The sequence below is a fragment of the Nymphalis io genome, chromosome 25 (genome assembly GCF_905147045.1).
Source record: "Nymphalis io chromosome 25, ilAglIoxx1.1, whole genome shotgun sequence".
Taxonomy (NCBI): domain Eukaryota; kingdom Metazoa; phylum Arthropoda; class Insecta; order Lepidoptera; family Nymphalidae; genus Nymphalis; species Nymphalis io.
Window position 1 is genome coordinate 792587 of NC_065912.1, and position 23079 is coordinate 815665.

A 23079-nucleotide genomic window follows, 5' to 3' on the forward strand; every position below is an offset into this window, starting at 1 on the left:
TAAATTGTCCTTTCAATATTGATTTCGACAATCACTTCAGTGCGGTATGTTTCTCGTTTTAAATTGAATGAATCAACGTTGCTTGAAACTTAAATAATAAAATCAAAATCAAAATATTCCTTACTAGCTTCCGCCCGCGGCTACTTCTGCGTAGGGGAAGGGGGTAGATGATAGGCAGGAAGAAGAAGAAGATAAAATGGAATTGGAAATTTGGTGTTATAAGTTTACTTTTATTCAATGTGCTTATACAATGATTGTCATTGTCTCAAAAAAAAAATGTAATATACATGTTCTTATTGTTAACATATTGTAACCTTCGTTATAAACATCCAGTAAACAAACATAAAACAGTTTCATTATGTGTAGGGTTACTCCAAAGTAGAATGCTGTAAGACATAATGCTATAAAGATAACGCAAAGTATAAATAGTATTATATAAAAATATCTGTCAGTATTCGTTGATTTTCATGTAAATTTTTTTTTTGTTAACTCGAAATGTTGATATATTTTGCAACATCTATAATTTAGGAGACACTTGATTTGTATAACGTCACGTTTAAAGACTCAATTGTATTTATTAGTGTACTTCTTGTTGGTGTTGATATTATAATAAATAAATAAATTGTACATGACTATCGCAAGTAAATAACTAATAACAAACTAATAATAAAGAATATTCCAAAAAGATACTGAAATAATATTAAAAAAGTACGTACGGACGAATTGTAAAACCTCCTCTTTTGAAGTCGATTAAAAAGCGAATGAAATTTGAAACGCTTATACCGATTATTGCAAACCACTTAATCGTTTATATAACGAATCTTAGGTAAGTTTTAGTAAGTAAATTGTACGCGTCCGGAGCTAGCTGGTTTTATAATAAACTAAATTAAGAAACATAATTTTTCAAATATGGCGTGTTTAACGAATTAATGTTTTTCACAATCTAATAACCAACCTTTATATTAATCTTTTCATATAGTAAAAAATGTGAACGGGCGGTCTGTATTTAAATATATTCGTATTGTAACTTTATAATCAATAAAATAAAAAAACCAAAAACCACCAACTCGTTTTGAAGCGTGGTGGAATAATAAATTGTAAAGATGAGGCTTTAGTCCAACAGTGGAACATTTAGATGCTGTTACTCACTTTAAAAATAAATATTAAAATGGCGTTGAAGAATTGCGAAAATTTCGCACACACAATGTTCAGGTGACAATACAATTTATATACTAAAGTTTTTGTGCTAATATTTAAAATGGATATTTTAAAACACATAATTCATTTTCGTTTTGAAGTAATAACTCTCAAATTCAAAATCCTAATTTAATTATGAGTTATATAGTATATATATAGTTATAGAGTTAGACTTCCATGATTTATTACACACATACTCGTATATATAATAAGAAAGGTATGTACGTATGTATTTCTTTATTTTTAAAATTATTGTAAATTCAATATAATTTGTATTTATTTATTTCGTTTCTTGGCCTTAACTCGCTGTCTTGTGTACATCGTTCTTTTCTATTTTTGATGTTTAAGTTCATTGGTCTAGAATTATATTCATATATTTATAAAAAGTAATGACGCAGTCGGGAAAGCTGTTCGTTTATGATATTCACTTTAGCAATCCAACATGCAAACATCGAAGGTCAAAAGGACTTCTAGAATAATAAACCTCTTGTTACGATTATAATCTTCGAATTGAGTTTGACAGCCATTGTTCTTACATTTTTTTTAAATTCAAATGACATCGGCATCGCGTATGCAACCAGCATAGGGACTCCCTGTTTTGACACATAACTCATGGTCAGCGTGGCGAAACTGTTACGATAAAATACGCGACGGACCGCACGAAACTATACCCGACTCTGTTTAACAACGGCCTTGACAAGCTTAGTTACGTATTGTTGTTTCGTTTCGTCAGAGTATGCAATGTGACGTTATAAATTAGAAGTGATTATTATTGATAAAATCTACGTCTTTTAAAGGCGTCATGTTCCATTGATATACGTAATTATAGTAAGAGTAATAATATTAGTAAGGATCATTTTATTTATGTTCCCAACCCAGCTTGAATATCAGAATACTTCCAACGCCAATATGCCAATACATATTATTTATTAAATAATTATGTAGAAAAATAATTTATGTTAAATCTTTCAATTTTTTTTCTTGATTGAATATATTATTTATATTCAAAATCAAATCAAATCAACAAAATAAATCGATGTTTTAGAAATGTTTATAAATATAAATTATGTGCAATAAATGATTATTATTATTATAATGTTTTATCTGTACCATAAACTACTTACTTACTGGTGGTAGGGCTTTGTGCAAGCTCGTCTGGGTAGGTACCACCCACTCATCAGATATTCTACCGCAAAACAGCAGTACTTGGTATTGTTGTGTTCCGGTTTGAAGGGTGAGTGAGCCAGTGTAATTACAAGCACAAGGGACATAAAATCTTAGTTCCCAAGGTTGGTGGCGCATTGGATATGTAAGCGATGGTTGACATTTCTTACAATGCCAATGTCTAAGGGCGTTTGTCGACCACTTACCATCAGGTGGCCCATATGCTCGTCCGCCTTCCTATTCTTTAAAAAAAAAAAAGTTAACAAATGGTATATTAAAAAAAAACGCGTCCAACATAAAACAACACAACACAACCTAAAACGTTTTTTGAAATCATTAAAACGAAAAGTGCGTTAAATGCCACAGCCCATGCGACTTCCACATTTAAAAACGATTGTATATATTGCTCTAATATATAGAGCATAATAACAAGTTTAAAGCATTTATGTGTTAAGAAAAACTAGTATTTAATACACGTTTGTTGGATTTGTTTGTTCATTTCATCATGGCCTCAATGTCCGTTCAAGTGACGTCAGTGTATTTAATTCTCATATATATATTTTTTAATTTGTAACGCTTACTTCTATTATTAAAGTTTCTCGTGAGAATAATAGGACGTGGGTTTAATATGTCATATAAATAACTGTTTTTAAATTTTGGCGTAAAAAAATTACATTGCGAAGTGGATTTTACGAGTTTAAGCGGAACTTTAAAACCATATTAAGTATTCCAATCATAATTTTAATTGAACTAAGTCTAGACAATAGTGATTTACTCGGAGTCATTTTTAAACTAATAAACTTAAATCTCATGTTAAAAAAAGTCATAATTCTATACAGGATTTTAATTATAGATGATAATACTAAAGCTTATACTGTAGGTGCATTTATTATATATATAATAATTATATAATAATTTTATACATGCAATTATTTATATAATAATTTTATACATGGATGATAAAATAGAGTAAATATTCATTTTCTTGTCGTTACTTATTGGTAGAGTCTACGTGTATATATACCAAATTATATACCTTATATATAACAATATTTTAAACACGTACGCCTTATTTAGTAAATATAAGACATATTTTATTTAATCTCACTTCGATTTTCTTACCTGCCTTTATTAATCTTCTATAATATTTAACTTAGTCTAACTTTATTCTACTGTGGTGTCCTGTATTTCAAGGAACACACGTTCTAATTTTGCTTTTTTTCTATACATGTCCAATTCTTTTGTTGAAAATCCTTAAACAAAAAAAAATTAAAAGAAGAACCAGCATCATTAAGGGCCTTATAAACGTTGTTGAACAAGTCTCCATCAAAGATATTTCATCATCAATGATATCAGTTAAGTAGTAAATTAATATGTATATAGTATATAAAATGTTTAAAGCTGTATATAGTAGGAGCATGTACTCAAATCGTATTTATATAACACATTCGGACGTCATGTACAAGGACAGCGACATTTGCTTCCTTTTCGCTGCTTGCGACAGAGTTTCCCGGCGGAGTGAGTCTGCTAGAGCGTTACATATAAATATACGTATAATAAAATATAAACAAAACGATATGTTTTGAGCGTGTCTAAATCCATCCCCAGATTTAGCCGAGGTGATCCCTCCAGTAAAAAAAAATATATACCTTTCACGAAGATAAAGTAACTATCTCTTAGGTTTAGTGGTTAGTTTATAAGGCTGCTGATCCCAAAGTTGGTTCGACAAGGAGTCACTGGGTTTCACCGTCAAATAATTCTCTGCAGCAGCCTGACGTCTAGCAACTGACTCTTCGAAGATTTATTTTTTATTTGAGAGAGTACACTTTCCGTTTTGTTAAATTTAAATTTGAAGAAAAAATACCAACTAATAAAATAGAGGATGAATTTTTATGGACTTAAATTTGATTTGAAGTACATTTTGTGTTTTAAAAAGATAATTATTGAGAAACAGTGCTGTTTATATAAGGGTGTCTTTAATACGGAAAGCCCTTTTACTATTTAGTTGGACTAAACGCCATGTAACAAATTATATAACAAAATAAATAGTTGTTATTTAAGCAGGAAATCTTGTCGTTATTGCTGAAACCTATTTTATATAGTCATATTGACCTTTGCTATTAAAATATGTACGTTGATGAAATCATAAAGTCTTAGCACGTCACGAATGAAAAAAATTTACAAAGATCATGCAAAAAGTTGTGGAAAATCTCATAAGGTTTGTTTCAAACAATAGCGTTTGACATTGACCCGCCACCTCGCGCCACAGTGCTTTAAGATATTGGAATTTTCCTAGAACATAGTAGTTTGAAACGCATGTTTTTCTTTTACAGAAATATTTTAACAATATTAAAAAAACATATAACATTAAAATTACAGAAAATTACTAGAAGTCAGAAATGTAGGTTCTACCGAGTACTGGGAAGAAACTAAGTACTTACTTTATCACATACGTATATCACGGGCGGATAAAATCGGTATTTAAGTCACGTAGTGGTGCTCTAAGCGTTTTCAAGGGTCATTTACAAAGTTTTACTCAACTTTACTTTTTATTTACATTAAATATATAGAATAAGATTTATAAATATAATGGACATAGAATATTTCTATACTTATTTATGTCCATAAAAAAAAATGAAAAATATATAACGGTTTCAACTTGTCGGCGTAGGCCTAACTAAAAACCGTTTCACGCTCAGGTGATAGAACCTTCAAATGTTAAATATTGTTGCTAAATTGTATAATTAATGAGTGGATAACCACGATTTATCATTAAAAGAGCTCTTTAAAGACTTAATTTACTAAGTAACATCAGTTACTCAACTATTACGGAATATTTTGCTTTGTTGTAAATATGACAAGGTTTTATCTTTTAAGACACGATTTTCTTGTTTATATAGAATATGTACATACTAGATAACTATGTCGCAGCTTCATCCGTTAAATATAATAATATTATCTCGATCCAATCGTATCGATTTTGATTTTATTGTTTTGCTCTAAGTCTATTTTATAGATATTAATTATTTGTACAAAAAATAAGCTTAGAACTGTACACGAGATGGCATAACGACTAGAATAATCTTGATCGAAAATATCAGCTTCAAGCGCTGTCACCGCTGAATTTTCATGTGCCTAATAAGTGTTTATAATTAATCTCGTGTGATGGGGTGACGGAAAACATCGTTTGAAAATGATGGATGAACTCGTGCTCAAACGTAATATTTAATGATTTATTAAAAAAAAAACAAGAATATTTATTTTCAATATAGAACATTTTTAAGCATCTGTCGTGGTCGTCTGAATGTAGACGAACTCACGTTACATTTACGTGATCAATATTGATTGCATATGCATCAATTCCGCACACAATACTTGACTCAGTGGCCAGGCATGCGCCATGTGCTATTGAGTTCCATTGTCCGTTTTGTAACGTCTGCGCTGTCATTAATATAACAATAAATGTATATGTTTTATCTCTTTCTGTCATCAGTAAATTTATATTCGAAAGAAAACAAATGTGTTACTACACAGCCGATTTATAAAGTTTATTGGTAAGGAATTAAATTTTAGGTGATAGTATTATTGATATATCATATTGAACAACACGAAAAATATATGTTATACGAGCTTTATACCAAAAACATTTGATATCCGCCAACCTTAGGAAGTCCAGGAAAAAACGTTCGTAGTTCTGCTAAATGATAAATGTAATATAAATAATGTAAAATTATTAATACACGCAAATACTCATACGTGTTAAATATACACATACGAAAATACATAAACTATTCAGTCACGATTTTATTACCGATAATAAAGCAATACCACACCACTTTATACGCAACTACTGTACGCAACTGCTACGTGTGACGTATTAAAAAAAAAATTAAATATTTTATCATGATAATAGTATTACTAGGACATAGTCTAAACCTATATCAACATTAATTACCTTTTCATTAATTTATAATGCAATAGTTTTACCAATCGGGGTTCATCGGTGACAAAATTTCACTCCTTAATCAAACCTCAAACCGCCTCCTTAATAGCAGAAGCTTTTGTCCAGGTGTTTCAAATTAATTTTAAAGTACTTTCACATAGGAAATTTACCAAGTTTTTTGTGTATAAGTAATTATTCAAAATAAATAAATAAATAGCCGAGATGGCCCAGTGGTAAGAACACGTGAATCTTAACCGTAATGATAGTGGGTTCAAACCCCGGCAAGCACCACTGAATTTACGTGTGCTTAATTTGTGATTATAATTCATCTCATGCTTGACGGAAAGGAAAACCTGCATGTGTCTAATTTCACTGAAATTCTGCCGCATGTGTATTCCACCAACCCGCAATGGAGCAGCGTGGTGGAATAAGCTTCACATCTTCTTCTCAAAAAGGGAGAGGAGGCCTTAGCCCAGCAGTGGGACATTCACAGACTGTTACTGTAATTATTCAAACATGTATGTAATGGGCAATGAAGTTCATCATAATACACTTTTACTCCGCAAATATCCCACCTTTCATAATTTCATTGAAGTATGACGATTGAAATACCATTCTTATCGTTTTTCAAAACGTGACATATAGTGTGAGCATAATGAAGCGTTCGAATGAGCAGTTCTTATAATCATCGGAGATTTATTCATGACGAATTTTGCTTCACAATTTATCACAAACTATTCCCATATTCCTGTTTCATATAGCATGATAGATAAAGGATTTATTACACATACAGAAACATAAAAAAAATTTATAAAAATATATATTCTTAAAAACAAAACGTCTACATATAAAAATTAGCAATAAAAACAAAAAAAATTTAACAATAAGCATTGTTAGCACTTGCCAACAATTTGTCAGTTGGTGCTCCGTTTGACTAATAAAGCTATGATCTATAAATGTATTTAAATTTAATTCACTAAGTAAGAAAGAACTTATTTAATAATATATATAAAATATTAAAATTGCTGCAATAAAAACATCTTTACGGAAGCAGTTAATAATGAGGTTCAAAGGACATTCTTAACCAATGTCATTGATTGTTTTCCAACGTAAGAATCGCTATAAAGATGGTTATATATTTATATTATTAATATTTTATAACACCAATATAACTTTGAGATGAGATTATATACACCACCGGAAAAACTTTAGTATACCTTACGATCAGGGATTCAATATTCAACATATCGAAAATATTTAAGAAATATTGTATGAAAATTATTTGATTAAATAATATATAAAGGTTGATAAAAAGGCGTGGAATTATTATTCATTGATTTTCACGCTGGATGTACAAAAATAAATTGTAAATAATCAATTCATGTACCAATTATAATCTGAAGAGCTATATCGATACGAATTCGAAACTCAACGCAGCACACGTTCGTAAAATAACAGACAGTAATATGAGACATTAAATCAAAAATCAAATCTTTCTTCGAAATTGAAGCATTACTTACTTATCGATAGTCAAACTAGAGACTACCAATGTATGTCAACTAAGTTATCAGTAGGATTTTAACATTTTATTATTGAGATACAATGTGAGCTCTCACAGAATAGCACCGCTAAAGGAAAAGTAATATATTCCAATTGATGAAGGAATATATATAAATAAAACTTAGATTTAGATATTCCATGCGATTAGCTACAGCTCCACTATATTATGCAGCACAAACATTTCTTGATAAATATATTGTTAGGTTTAATATAATACAAATCCACAACTATTTATAACCATTTTAATTTTACATCAAATTTTCCGATAACTTCGTAATTTTTTCGCAAATTCATAATGAATATTTTAGTTTATAAAAGGTCTCGACCAGTCGTGTCAATTTAATGTCACAATTGTTTATTCGTCTTTACACCTATGATTGTAATAGGCTGTACTGAGTTTATTGCTAGCTGTTCTCGAAAGAATCCATTTTCCTGTCTGTAGAATTACTTGTAAAATCATCATTCCGAAGTGCTTTTAAGAGCCAACTTGTATATTTAAACGAATTTTTTAATTATAATATTTTTATAATTAAAAAATATTATGCAATATACGATATTGTGTATTTACCAACCCACATTGAAGCAGTGTAGTGGAATAAGGAATGAGAGGACATTTACTGACTGACCTTTTATTAATATAAAATAGGAAGTGCTTACTTTGATTTTCGCGTAACCTAAAATTTATCGATACAAATGTATGCCGTATTGCGAAATGACAAAGCGTTTATTTCTTTGCGTCTTCACTTTATACTTATTACCTTTTAATTTATATCTTGTCGTGTCTTTTGTTATTTCATTGCAAAGTATACATAACGTATGTAACAATACAATATTCTTCCTGCTTCCCATTGCACGACACACTTCTTGCATGTCTATTTGTGTGTTACGAAATACCTCGTAATCAATGCCTCTTTTCCTTAAGAGATAGTATGTTGAGCTTAACATATTCAGATAATATTTAAACTTAAATTGTCGTACATCATATACGTCTTATGGGTAATTATAAAGAGAGAAACAGAAGATATATCTATAATAAGCATTGTGTATGGATTTCGTAAGTAAATTTGTGTATGTATATGTTTTATGCGTCGGGTGATTTGATTATTTCCATGCAATTAATTTTAATCGTATATATTATGCTAATTCATTTTTAAGAAGATTTTTTTAAGAAGAAGGGATTTTGATTAAAGCCTATTTTAATAGAATATATGATTTTTTAAAATACTTGCAAGAAATAACCAACATTAAATATGTGGTCGGTTCGTATTTCAAGCCAAGCCATACAATATCAATAAGGTTAACTAATGGATCTAACGTGTTACGTCTCATGTGCGTCAAATTACACTGGCTCACTTATCTCACTAACCGGAGCACATCAGTAACATAATGTCCCATTGCTGCTAAGGCCTCCTCTCCCTTTTGAGAAGAAGTTTTAAAGTTTATTCCACCACGCCACCCACGATCATCGGTTAAGATTGACGCGTTCTAACCACTGGGCCATCTCGACGGAGCACATCAAAATATGTATATTATTGATATTTGAAGGTAAAATAGTGGGTCATACCCACCCAGGTAGACCTCTGTAAAAGTTAAAAATGGTAAAATCACACACGTTAATTGGCTGTTTTTTATTACATTGAAGAGACGCAATCACGTGACTATGCAAATTCGAAGTGATGTAATGAAAAATATGAGAAATAGTTTAATAAATAATCGCGTAATCATTTCTAAGGTTTAGGCTACACGTGTGCGATTAAACAATAGCGAAATCTCTTTGTATCGCTTGATGGCACAGATGCTTACGTAGTTTGAAAGATTTTATCTAAGTCTGTATGTATGAAGATTTAAATAAACGCAACTAAGCGATGCGGAAGCAACTTCGACACGGAAAGACACGCCTCTGCTTGGCAACTTACGTGTGACCGACCCTCTACATATATAAACCACGTCACTTTTATATTTTATTTCACATATTTTTAAGTGTGTGCGACGGCTTAGAATTATTTAATTACTAATATTCATATTTCTTCCTTGAATTAAGTGAAGTATTAAACATCGTACCCACGAATTTCACACCATTTCTCCACTAGATACAAAAACACACACACACACACATACACACACATACACACATACACACACATACACACATACACACACATGAGGTATTAAAACTCAATAATATGGAATGATTTAAAAACGATTAAACCAATTATATTAATAAAACTATACAAGATAAAGATGTATGAAAGAATATCATGATTAATGTTGATTCAATATGGTCAAGCTACCTAGTGCCAGGGTTAATTAAGGTCAGGTAGAGTCATAAATTTTAGGAGTTTCTAACTCTTACGTCTCTATTTTTTTATTTCTCAAATGTTCCGTTTACTCAAACATCATAATAATTGTCATATTTTCATATCACGTGATTATAAGTTGTAATTTGCAACGTAATCATCATATTTTATATAACAAATCTTCGTTTTACGAAGTAAAACTTCGTATAAATCGATGAGAGTAAAAGTTTACGGTAGAAAATTATTACAACGTTTCTGTAACGTTTAAGTGAATGTTTCCTTCATAACTTAGTTATATGATCATATTACTAAAGGTCGTAAGTACACAGAGCATTATAATTAAATGTTTCACTTACGATATTAGTCGAGACTATTGAATACATTATCTTCGGAATTTTTTATCTCAGTCACATTTCACAAAACATTTACATAATATAGAATTATCCGTTTCATGTATTTACTTGACATTTAAAAATATAGTACAAATTCGACACTTACCGCAGAACACGATCCCAAATATCGGAAAATAATATGTGACATGCGAAATTAGTTTTAATAATAAGAACATTTAAAGGATGCACATACCAAATGCGTATCACAATAATAGGTCTATTCTATAAGAACAAACTCGAGACTTAACACAGAAAATGTCAGAAAGTGACATTGATCATTACATAATTGTTACATTTTAATGAAATAAGTTCTTACAGAATCGCTCTAATGTTTTCAATATTTGAAGAGAGAGAGCACAATCCTGTAAAACGAACCACTGTATATTGTGTGGGATCGGTATTATTTGGACCTGAAATACTGTAGTATGTGTGAACTAATTTATACAATAACATACGCCATCGCCGTAACGAAATGAACATGTAAAACGGACCACTGTGTGAATATAGCCTAATACTAAGTGAGTTCAGAAGCTCTACATCAAATGTCAAACGGCTACCGTCTTTGTAGCATCGCTTTCTTCACACTTAGATATAAAAGTCACCTACAGACTGTCTAAAGAATAATAAATGATATTTAATTTATCAAAGATAATAATATAAAACAAATATGTATAAAATGCAAAAAAAATACTACTTCATTATATTATTTTTTTTTATTTTATTATTTATGTATTCAGGCTTTATATATTAGAATAATATTCTAAAAAATATAGATAACAATTAGCTGTTTATATAAAAATATATATATATGATATATCACATATAGTATATTCCTGTTCAATTACCCAAATTTATATGTAAAACTCTCTCTGATTGTTTGTCTGTCTGTCATGTCAGCCGTTTACATTACTCAATATCCTAATAATCGTATAATAGCTTTGCGGTGTACAATAAAATATATTAATAATAAATAGCTTAGCTAATGACTTGGTCAAAGTGAAATTCATCTCATGTCGTATCTACGTTTTGACACGTATTTACGACTTACCGAGGAGACCAGGACCCCCTGCGTTACTGAGTGGACCCTGGCGTTACTAGGCCGGGAAAACGCTAGGCAGAAGAAGAAATAGCTTAGCTAATAAACATTGCTTAAATGTTCCAGTCGTCAGAACGCGAGAATCATAATCGATGAAAGCGGATTTATCCAAAGGCGAGCACATCGTGAGGAAACCTGTGACTAATTTCCCTGAAATGTTGCATGTTTATCCACCAGCTCGCATTGGAGTGAGATGGAATAAGTTTCAAACCATCTTCCTAAGACCTTTATGGCCTTAGTTCAGCTTTCACAGACTGATACTTTAAATAAAAGCTTACATTAAACATAAAATATAAAGTGCTACTTCAGTGCAAAAAATGCATACAAGCTACAAGTCATTTCATGTACAGAAATTTCAGATAATAATCTCAAAGTCATTAAAGAAATCAGCACGAACTGTCCGATACATCTGTTACCGCATCTGAGAAAAAACTGAACTCATTTCAATACTTTCACTATTATTACACTTATGTTATACTCTAAAACATTAATAGCCTAAAACTATCATGGTTGTGTCGCGAAGTAGTAGACTAATTAACATGTTATGAACTTAAGTTATTTTTTTAAATGAAACTTTGGATAAGAGTAAAAATTTGAATATTAAATTTATGGCAACGTTGCATGTAACGTTACAGTGTAACGCTTGACGGTATTAATCGGTATATAGTTTTCTAATATATTTTTGTCTCATCTTACACGGAAACTATTGTTTTTTACATTTCATACTAAAAATCTATCTTATAAAGAAAACCTACTGATATTCGCATACTTTACGACTTTCAGTTTGAAATTCAATTATTATTATTGACCTTTCTTAATCTTAAAATTATACAAAAAAAAATCAGTTAGTCTAGTTAGTCAGTTAAACTTATATTGTTTTTTTTTTATATAGTTAAAAAATCTGACGTCACAATGTCAAATTCAATACCTACAAAAGATATACAGACATACACATACACACACATACATAACAGTCACGTAACTCTACGCATCAAGATCGAAAAAATTCAATAATATGGAACGAAATGAATCAAAAACTCGCCTGAGTATTCACTTTCTAGTCAAACGGAAGACAAGTTAGAATACCAGTCGAGATCATGACCCACTATGGTTTACGCAAGCGCCGAAATCAACGTAATATGACATAATAATAGATGATTGCATCACACTTGATGGGCAATTAGCTACCTTATATTTATAGTAGGAAGAAATAATTTCATTAAAATGTATTTATTATTCCAATAAATCGGCGAAAAGCTACCTTGGTGATATTCTAATAGAGTTCCTTTTGGATTGTTAACGAATCGTGACTAAGGGTTCTAATTTCATAAATGAGACACTTTATTAATTGCAACTAAAATACCAAATTTGATACAACGTGATAAAAGATGATATTTTATTACTACAATTAAATATAGTTCATTGGTGTATGGTACTCGTCGAACTGTGCTCAAACTTTGATGTTGTTACATAGTCATTAAAGATTTCGACAAACCACTTCTTTAATTTATTAGATCAGCTGATACCAAATTTGTTATGTCATCCGATTCATGCAAGTTGCAAGTTGATACCACTACGAGTAGATTAAAATTGTCCTTCTGGATTATTTTTATACTGACTTAATAAGCATGACAAAATATTTGTAACGATTCAGTTGAATGTTATTAAAAAAACAAGAATTAATTAATACTTGGAATGTGAAAAATGATTTTAAACACCGAAATTATTAATTTTAAATATTAACAATATAGTAACAGAAAATATAAATATTTTTACATTGTACATCTTTTGATGTATAATTATAGTTTTGTGTATTGTAATATAAAAATGTTAAGTAAAAGCCAGCGTCCTACTGCTGGGACTCTTCTTTTTTTTAGAAGGTATGGGACTTAAAGATACACATGTGGGCGATTTTCATATGACACATGCAAGTTACCAAAGGAATTGAACCAGCAGCCTTCGATTATGATCCGCACGCTATAGCTGCTGGGGCAACTCGGCTCTTTTGCGTCGTAATCGCATAAAATACAAATGAAAGTAATGAACGGATACAAAGAAGCCTCATTTCAACTAATTATACACGATGGACTAAATTAAAACCAGATATGCAATAAATATTTTTTAAACACACCAAACTTGAACCGAGGCCGATGTATGTGGGTAAGTGTGTCCCTTACATAATGCAACGTTGGTCCAAACGTTTGTTAATAGCGCCAACTCAGCGGCCAGCACGTGCCAAAATTTACATCCGCTCTACATATAGCGTCATTGATGTTACATTGATTCAATTTTAATTTTATAATCGATTTAAGTTACTTATCTGAGAAATATGATAGAATATTATGTATCTAGGTAGCAGGTATATTTGAAAAAAAAAAATAGAAAAATTATTAAAATTAGTGTGGGAGCTGATTTATGGGATTTATAACGTTTAAAATTCGCAAAAAACGTTTAAGTTAAGTTAAACGTTAAGTTTAACGTAAATCTAAGCCCAGAAGATAGGCATCTACAGCTTACTTTATATTTTTTTGTTACTTTTACTTTTATTTTCAACACACATTCGAGTGAGGGCAATAGAGTGGAATAGTGGTAACTTTGTTACTGCGGGCTAATTAGGATTTATGAGTAAACAGAGCTATATATTGATCTGAAATCTATAGTTTTTTGTATTAGCTGTCACTTCAATAATCAAACAGTTCAAATAGGTATATAATATATTGTGCTTCTCTTGGTGGTTTTGTGCAAGCCCGCCTGGGTTGGCCATCACATATTCAACTGCTAATCAGTTAAACTTATATTGTTTTTTTTTTATATAGTTTATATTCCAGTTTAAAGGATGAGTGAGCAAGTATTACTATAATTAAAGGGACATTACATCTTAGTTAACAAGGTCAGTGGCGCATATATCAGGAGTGGTTAATATTTCTTCCAGCGCCATTGGCGATAACAGCTTACCATCAGGTGGCCCATGGTCCGTCCGCCAATTTATTGAATCAAAGCTCTTTGTTAATGAAATTTCTACGAAAACTTGTCGTGCTTATAACATTGCATAATATATTTACACTCTATCATCCGATATGAACGTCGCGCGATGGATTTTCACTAGCCTTGAAGATTGCGTTAGACAATGTTAACGTGCGCACTGTTCGCAGCATTGCGTTATAGATGACACGTGTAATTAAATTTTATTATGTATATAATGTTACAAATTTGATTCGTGACTCATTTTACATATTCAATTACTTCTATTTTCACACGTCTTGGGGTTGATTTGAAATAACGTGACAGAAATGGTAGAAGGAAGTTATTATAATACATATATACAATTAAATGTATTAACTAAATTGAACTAATACTAGCTCCGAACTATTTTTAGCTACTATTAGCTATATTATGTATATATTAATGTTTTCGTTAACATTAGCGTATTTTTATAATCAATTAATTATTCCTAGAAAAGTTATGTTCTTTAAAAAATAACGTCAATATGATGAAATAAATAGTCGATACATTAATATTCGATGTGAGTACACGGACGGAGATCATTATGCAAATATTAGCACACGTTGGACCTTGCGGGATTTGACCTCTTACGTTTACGGCACAAGGCTCATGTCAATTTTGGTGAAACTAAAATTCTATTTGCACTGACATTTCGAACCTTCGATTCAAGGAATCATACAAAACATAAATAATAATAACAATATCTTGGGACAATATTCACACACGGCCATCTGATCCAAACCAAATTAAGCTTGTGCTATGGAAACCAGACAACTGATATACTACATATACTACTTTTCTTTTGTACATACATACTTATATAGATAATTACACCCAGACTCAGGGCAAACAGACATTTTCATGCACACAAATATCTGTCCTGGGTGGGAATCGAACCCACAATCTTCGGCGTGAAAGGCAGGTAGGTATCTTACCAACCACGCCAACCGGCTCGTCAATAAAATAAATCTTTAATGATTGAAACATGGAACAAGGCAGGCGAATTAAATTTATCTATAATACATTCAAAGATGAAGGAACGTCGTAAGAACACCTGTATGAGTCGCAAATTGACCCAATCCTAGATAAAATATGCTCTAAAATCTCCATCTGAACAAGAAAGCTTTTGTACTTGACAGCTTTCATTGGGCAGCAGTAAGACCGTAGCAAGTATACACAAACAATAAACTGAAAAGTTCAGCTGATACTGAACATTATGTTATTTCCATATTATATATAATAACTATTAATTTAACAGTTGTTTTTATGTTTATAATTTATTTTTATTACAATTCTATTAAACGTTTTATTTGCGTCTATTATCGTGTGTGTCTTTGACGTAACGCGTAATATATTCTGTGATCTGACATTTATTTTTTCACCAACACACACTCAGTCTAATAAAAATAAGTTACATATGTAAAGTAAATTAAATTATTAAAAGATCTCTTATGTTAAAAAAATATGAATTATTAAATACATTTCGTGGAGTTGTGATTGGTTTACCATTGTCCCACAGTACCTGCTCTCTTTTTGAGAATATGGTATGAAATTTATACCACCACGCTTTTCCAATATTGGGGAATATACTTGTGATAGACCATCACCCGATATATGCATGTTTCTGAATGCATATTTAGCTGTCTCATTTAGCCACCAAATGAGGTGAATTAAAGAAAAACAAATGATTTGAAATCCGTGGTCTTTTATACGGGACATGTTCTCTGTCAACGCTCAACAAAAAAACTTATATAGAATAAAAATGTATCTAGTGGTCAACGCAGATAATAATTAACGTCCACATTATTTCATAAATAATATTTGAACTTTCACTATGTATTTCCCCGTGACGAATATTCTTATTGGATCAAGATACATTACGGTGAATGTATGTGTTTTATCTGAAGATCATTATTAATAGTAGAACTTATATTCTTTGTTATAAAGACTTTTCTCCAATAGCCGTCGCTAAAAACAACCAATATCCTGTCAAAAGATTATGTGATTTATTCACATGCAATAAACATCTTTTTGCTATGAATCGCGTATAAACATTGCGGATTCTATGTCAGATTTTTTGCAAGTTTTGAATGATTATAAAGAGGATTTACTTTTGAAGAAATATTTGATATAGTAGTATTTTAACATACAGCCAACGGTTTTCGGGTTATTGTTCGTCTGTACATTAAAGATTAGACTAAACAAATCTCAAAGAATGTTTGCATTTCCCGTTACAAATATCTTTACTAATACTACAAATGCGAAAGTTTGTTAGTTTCTTTGTCGGCTGGATAGTGACATACCCACCTCTTGATCCCGGACGTAAACTACTATAGACTCTATAATAAGGCTCTGTAATATTTATTAACAGAAATTTATAGTTCTTTAACATAGTATTGGACTCTAAATGAATATATACGTATACAATAAGCTTAACTTAAAATAATATATTTATACTTGGTTTGCAGGATGAGTGAGCCAGTGGAACCACAGGCACATGACATCTTTGTTAACAAGGTTGGTGGCGCATTCCTACCATCGCCAATGTCTATGGGCGGTGGGGACCATTTAACATCAGGTGGACCTATTCCCTACCCATAACAGAATTATAATATAATTATATATATATATATATAAATAATATAGAACGCGTGAATCTTAACCGATGATCGTGGGTTCTAACCCGGGCAAGCACCACTGAATTTTCATGTGCTTAATTTGTGTTTATAATTCATCTCGTGCTTGACGGTGAAGGAAAACATCGTGAGGAAACCTGCATGTGTCTAATTTCATTGAAATTCTGTCACATGTGTATTCTACCAACCCGCATTGGAGCAGCGTGGTGGAATAAGCTCCAAACCTTCTCCTTAAAAAAGGGAGAGGAGGCCTTAGCCCAGCAGTGGGACATTAACAGGCTGTTACTGTTACTGTATATATATATATATATATATATATATATATATATATATATATATATATATATATATATATTTAGGTTATATATTTATATGTGGCACTTATTGCATTCCCAGTATTGTTAACTTGTATAAATATGAACTATATATCCGAAATAGTTATTATTATATTATACAGATTGTTTCAAGATTAGATGTAATAATAAAAAACGCGTGAGTTTGGTGAGCGATAAATTTGATTTCCACGGTTTTTTCTTGTAAAAAATAAACTGCTTATCGTAAAAACAAATTATGTAAGACAAAGCTGACGCGTTGATGTCTTTAATATGAAAAAATCATATGAGTGACAATAATCTAACAAAAAGAATAAATCGTTCTCAATTAATCTATAATTGTTAATAATTTCTGTCAAACCATTATTACTTGAGGTTTTAATTACGTCATCAACTAGCACAGTTATAATTTTACGTCTAATGTATTTAGTAATTACATAATTCGTTTTTAGATTTGTTATTTCTGTATTTAGTTCCAAATTCAAATTTAACATGAGAAATGTTTGTTTGGGTTTGTAACACGATTATAACCTAAGAGTAGTAATACGTAATCATTCTAATTGAAATTGCTTCACAATTTTATCTAAAATATAATATGACGTGCATCTGGTGTTTCGACTGTAAAACGTCGAAAGTCTATATATAATACTTTTTTATGTTGGAAATTAAATTTCATATCCATATAAGGTCACGTCTGCAACGGTAATTTATAACGTCACATAAATCGTTAATGTATGTACATAATGTATTTTAAAAATACCAACATTTGGCATTTCAATCAAATATTTCAAGAATACCAAGACGTTAATAAGGAATAATGTTAAAGCTATATACGTTTAAATTTCCATTTTATCAGCGAAAGATTTACTAATCAGAGCGCGGAGGTTTCGTTGCGAGAGCGCATTCACTCTTATATAATGCGGCTGCATTAGTGCGCGAGATTTGAGGTTTATGTTTGTTCTGAATAAATATGTTGTTTAACAAATATCTTAATTAAAGCTCAACTAATTGTAAAATATTCATAAATTAAAAGATTAATATCAAAAAATTCATTGAAGTTGTAAGAAAAAGAGAGCTATCAAACTTGTATCACTCGAAGGAAACTTTTAAAGGTACATAAAAATAGTTAAATTTTGATTAAAAAATGTGAAAATATAAAATACATTTTATATCGTTTCGCTGCATAGATTTAATAATATTGTTTTTTTTTTATAGATTAGGAAGGCGGACGAGCATATGGGTCACCTGATGGTTAATGGTCACCAACGCCCATAGATATTAGCATTGTAAGAAATGTTAACCATCGCTTATATCACCAAACGCACCACCAACCTTGGAAACTAAGATACTATGTCCCTTGTGCCTGTAATTACACTGGCTCACTCAGCCTTCAAACTGGAACACAACAATACCAAGTACTGCTGTTTTGCGGTAGAATATCTGATGAGTGGGTGGTACCTACCCAGACGAGCTTACACAAGGCTACCACAAGTAAAATAATAAAATTGCCATAGCGAGTTGTTCAAATGTTATTATTTTAACGAATTGTAATTTAATTGCACTAATTATACTTAAAGTTAAGATAATAATTATACTTAAAGTTAAGATAAATTATACTCAAGAAAAATAAAAATAGTCAGTATATGATTATGAATAAGTTGATTGTCTAGCAAAAACTAATAGTTTGATCTTTTGAGTAACACAAACTAGAAAAATCAATTACAGATATTGTTTATCTGACCGTCTGTTTAACACGCATTGAATAAGCGGTTAACTTGATAGAGCTTAATGAAAATCTGCAGAATCATTTATCACGCGATTCGTAATTAGAGGTCTTGTCAAAATCAAAGCCTACGTCACGATATAAATGTTACAACTTTCATAGAACAACGGTTATTTCGTGTTGCTGTTTGTGCCGCAAGCTTTATACATAAACAGACACATTACAAGCCTTCATGTATTGATAAGGTTTTATTGAGATCTCTGTTTGAGTTATGTGATTTTTGGATATCGCTGATTGCAACTTTTAATAATTTAAACACTAGTAAATAATATAAGTTTTACAGTTCAATTTGGTTTAAATATTATGTAGAAAATTATGATACTGTATTTACTAGAAACTTTAAAATAATTTCACGACTGAACTTATGCGTCTCAATCATTTCTTCTTATATATTATTTATAAAATCGGAAAACATTATTTATATTAATTTAAACGAAACCTTGATGTGTTTTCTTCCGAGTTTGTTCTACTTGAATAAGGTTACATATTTACTCTGACAATTAACACATTTGTAAGAAATGACGATAAGAAAAGACGGAATGACTTTTTTTATCATGTAAAAAATCATGTAATTGTGTCCGCATGATTCGATTACTACCATTTTTTAATTTTTTTCATCCCTTATAAATATATTTAAAATAAAATGTATACAAACATGGACCATTAAAATATTCCTATATAAATAGATACCGCCCAGTACTATTTTTGCATTTAATTAACAAAAGTGTTTAATCCTTGAACCTACGTTTTGAGTAAAGCCAAGGTGACATATACATATGTCACCTTGGCTTTCTTGGCTTGTAATTCAGGTTTTAACATAAACGACAAGACATTATATGACATTATGTTTAAAAAAGTTTTTTACGCGGTCGCAATTATTAAGAACATTAAGCTTCGTTATGTATTTTATCTGTGATGCAATATTTAATGTCATTCATTTAATTTTACCTATCATTGTTGGCGGGTCAATCTTGCAGCTGAACTACAAATTAGTTCCAACAAAGTGGTCTCGCTTTTAACACGAGCTAGTGTGCTGACAATACAAACTACTTCTAAGTTTTATTCATTTTAGTACATGGTTTAAATAGTACATTTACATACAATCTTTAGATACAATTATTTTCTTCTCAAAGATTTTTTTATTATTTCACTTTTGTTTTTCGTCTTCTTTCTTTTAATATTTTAATGTGCTATGTTTTAATTTAATAATGGAAACTATTGTTGGATAAGTTTTATTAATATAAGAAATATTAATAATACATATAAATATTATTAATACTTTATTTAATATTATTAACAAAATAAATAAATAATATTTTACTTAGTCTAAGCTTCATTACGCGTGTCGTTTATTTATTTGAAGGTACATTTTATATATACGATTATTCTATACACGTTCAGAGTGTATCTTTTGCGGTGGTTCCTTATACAAATACAAATAAGTAATAAATTATTACGTTCTAATATCGAATTTTTAATTGGATACAATTTTAATATGAGCAAATATAACTTCTTGTCATTTCGTTGTAATCGTCTACGCGGCAGACACATCACGGATAAAGGAATGACACTATACAGCGTCACCTTTTAACGTAAGTTATTGCGTTATACTGATTAGCTAATTGAATTCTACAAATATTTTTAGCATAATAATGAAATTGTAAATAAATTTCTGTTTATTTTTTTCTATCTGTGCGAATTATTTAAATATTTTTTTTTTTTATAGAATAGGAAGGTGGACGAGCATATGGGCCACCTGATGGTAAGTGGTCGACAAACGCCCTTAGACATTGGCATTGTAAGAAATGTCAACGATCGCTTATAGCCAATGCGCCACCAACCTTGGGAACTAAGATTTTATGTCCCTTGTGCCTGTAATTACACTGGCTCACTCACCCTTCAAACCGGAACACAACAATATCAAGTATTGCTGTTTTGCGGTAGAATATCTGATGAGTGGGTGGTACCTACCCAGACGGTATATATTATTTATGTATATATACCGGTACATATTATTTATGTACCGGTATTCTATTTTATTGTTATTAATTTATTTCAAAATTATTATTGTTGTTATGGCGTCGTTTGTTTGGAACAAACGTTGGGATAAGTTGGATGTGTCATAAATCTATTTGAAGGCTTTGGTGCCATTGTAGTGTATAATATATGGTGTATGTGCCTGAACTCTTTCGAGTCGTGTCGGATTGCCGACCCGTCGGATTATGGGAGTTAGGGAATAGAGAGTGCACTTGTGTATGCGCACACACTTGTGCACTATAATAGCTCCTGCGCAGTTGGCTAATCTCTCTTGAGATTGGCCGCCATGGCCGAAATCGGTTTAGAGGACATTATTATTATTAGTGTATAAACAGCTACTAACTTGGCATAAGCAGACATTGCTAACTCTTTTTTTAATTATGGCGCTAAGAAGGATAGCAAGTAATTTAGTACTGTAGGATGTCAATTCCTTCATAAAAGAGCTCTATATTTTTTTATCTCGTTACAAAAAGGTCTGTCATTTTTTTATCGATATCTTTTATGTATAAAAATATATATAATTAATTTACACACTAATCATTTGACCGAATCGATGCTTTAAAATCTTTACTTAAACGATGGTTTCTAGTACCATATAACAAGTGATGCTATGCTAGTATTAAATTATTGTTTAAAATAACATGTAAATTAAAAAAAAATCGCTACTAAACGATTAGGCCATCTTACATACATACTTGTTTTTTTTACGATGAGTACTTTTGTATTTCTTTTACATATATACAGTTTACGAGTACAATAAAAAGTATCTATCTATTTTTCAATTAGTTATTGTTAAGTTGTAATGTAAAATACCAGAGGACGCTGTATCCTACTGTTGTCATATTATAGATTAATAATATAATTCAAATAAAAAGAAAAAAGGCAAATCGGAATAGATGTGAGCTTTGAGTAAAAAACCAGTTACGATCAATGTCGTTAACTTTTGATTTCCACCTTATTTACATAAACGCTTATTAAAAATTACTACTATATAGATTTGAATTTAAACCTTAATTCATACCTCATAATGCACAAAATCAATTAAACTTTGGGGATTTATAAGATTATATGTTGCTTATCAAGAAAAATATCACAGGAGGCAAGTTTTACTTGAAATATTATTTAAATATATATTCGTTGAAATATAAAATACGATGGTGTGACAATCTTATCAAGATTTGCGTTAGTTGTTATGTTACTATATCACACTAAGGACTGGATGCATTATTATCATATTATATTGGGCTTGGAAGTTGATTATATTGTGAAATAGGAATAAATATAATTTAAAACAAGTATATATATTTGTCTCACTGTTGGACAACGTGCTTTTCTCTTAAGGAAATGGCTTGGAACTTTTTTTTGTATTTTTCTTTTGTCTACAAAACTAAATGACAATCGAAAAATTCAAATGTATACATTTCTCTTAATCTAGACACGACATGCGCTTTTGATTAAGTATAAATAAGCGTCTAGTCTATGGCAGGAACAAAGACCTAAACTTATAAGTTTTTTTTAAGTTAAGCAAGTTAAACTATCGAAACAGTTTCTTTAAACTTTTTATCAATGAGGCTATAGAACTGTCGGTAAAAATATTATAATTAACACGAATTCTACTATAAGAGAAACACATGCGGTA

The 23079-nt window shown here is 30.5% G+C and overlaps 1 protein-coding gene across 2 annotated transcripts in view; it reads right to left on the reverse strand.

Moving 5' to 3' along the window:
• Positions 1 to 23079, reverse strand: part of LOC126778103 (ABC transporter G family member 23) — a 103240-nt gene that overhangs the window by 34856 nt on the left and 45305 nt on the right. The window lies entirely within an intron of this gene.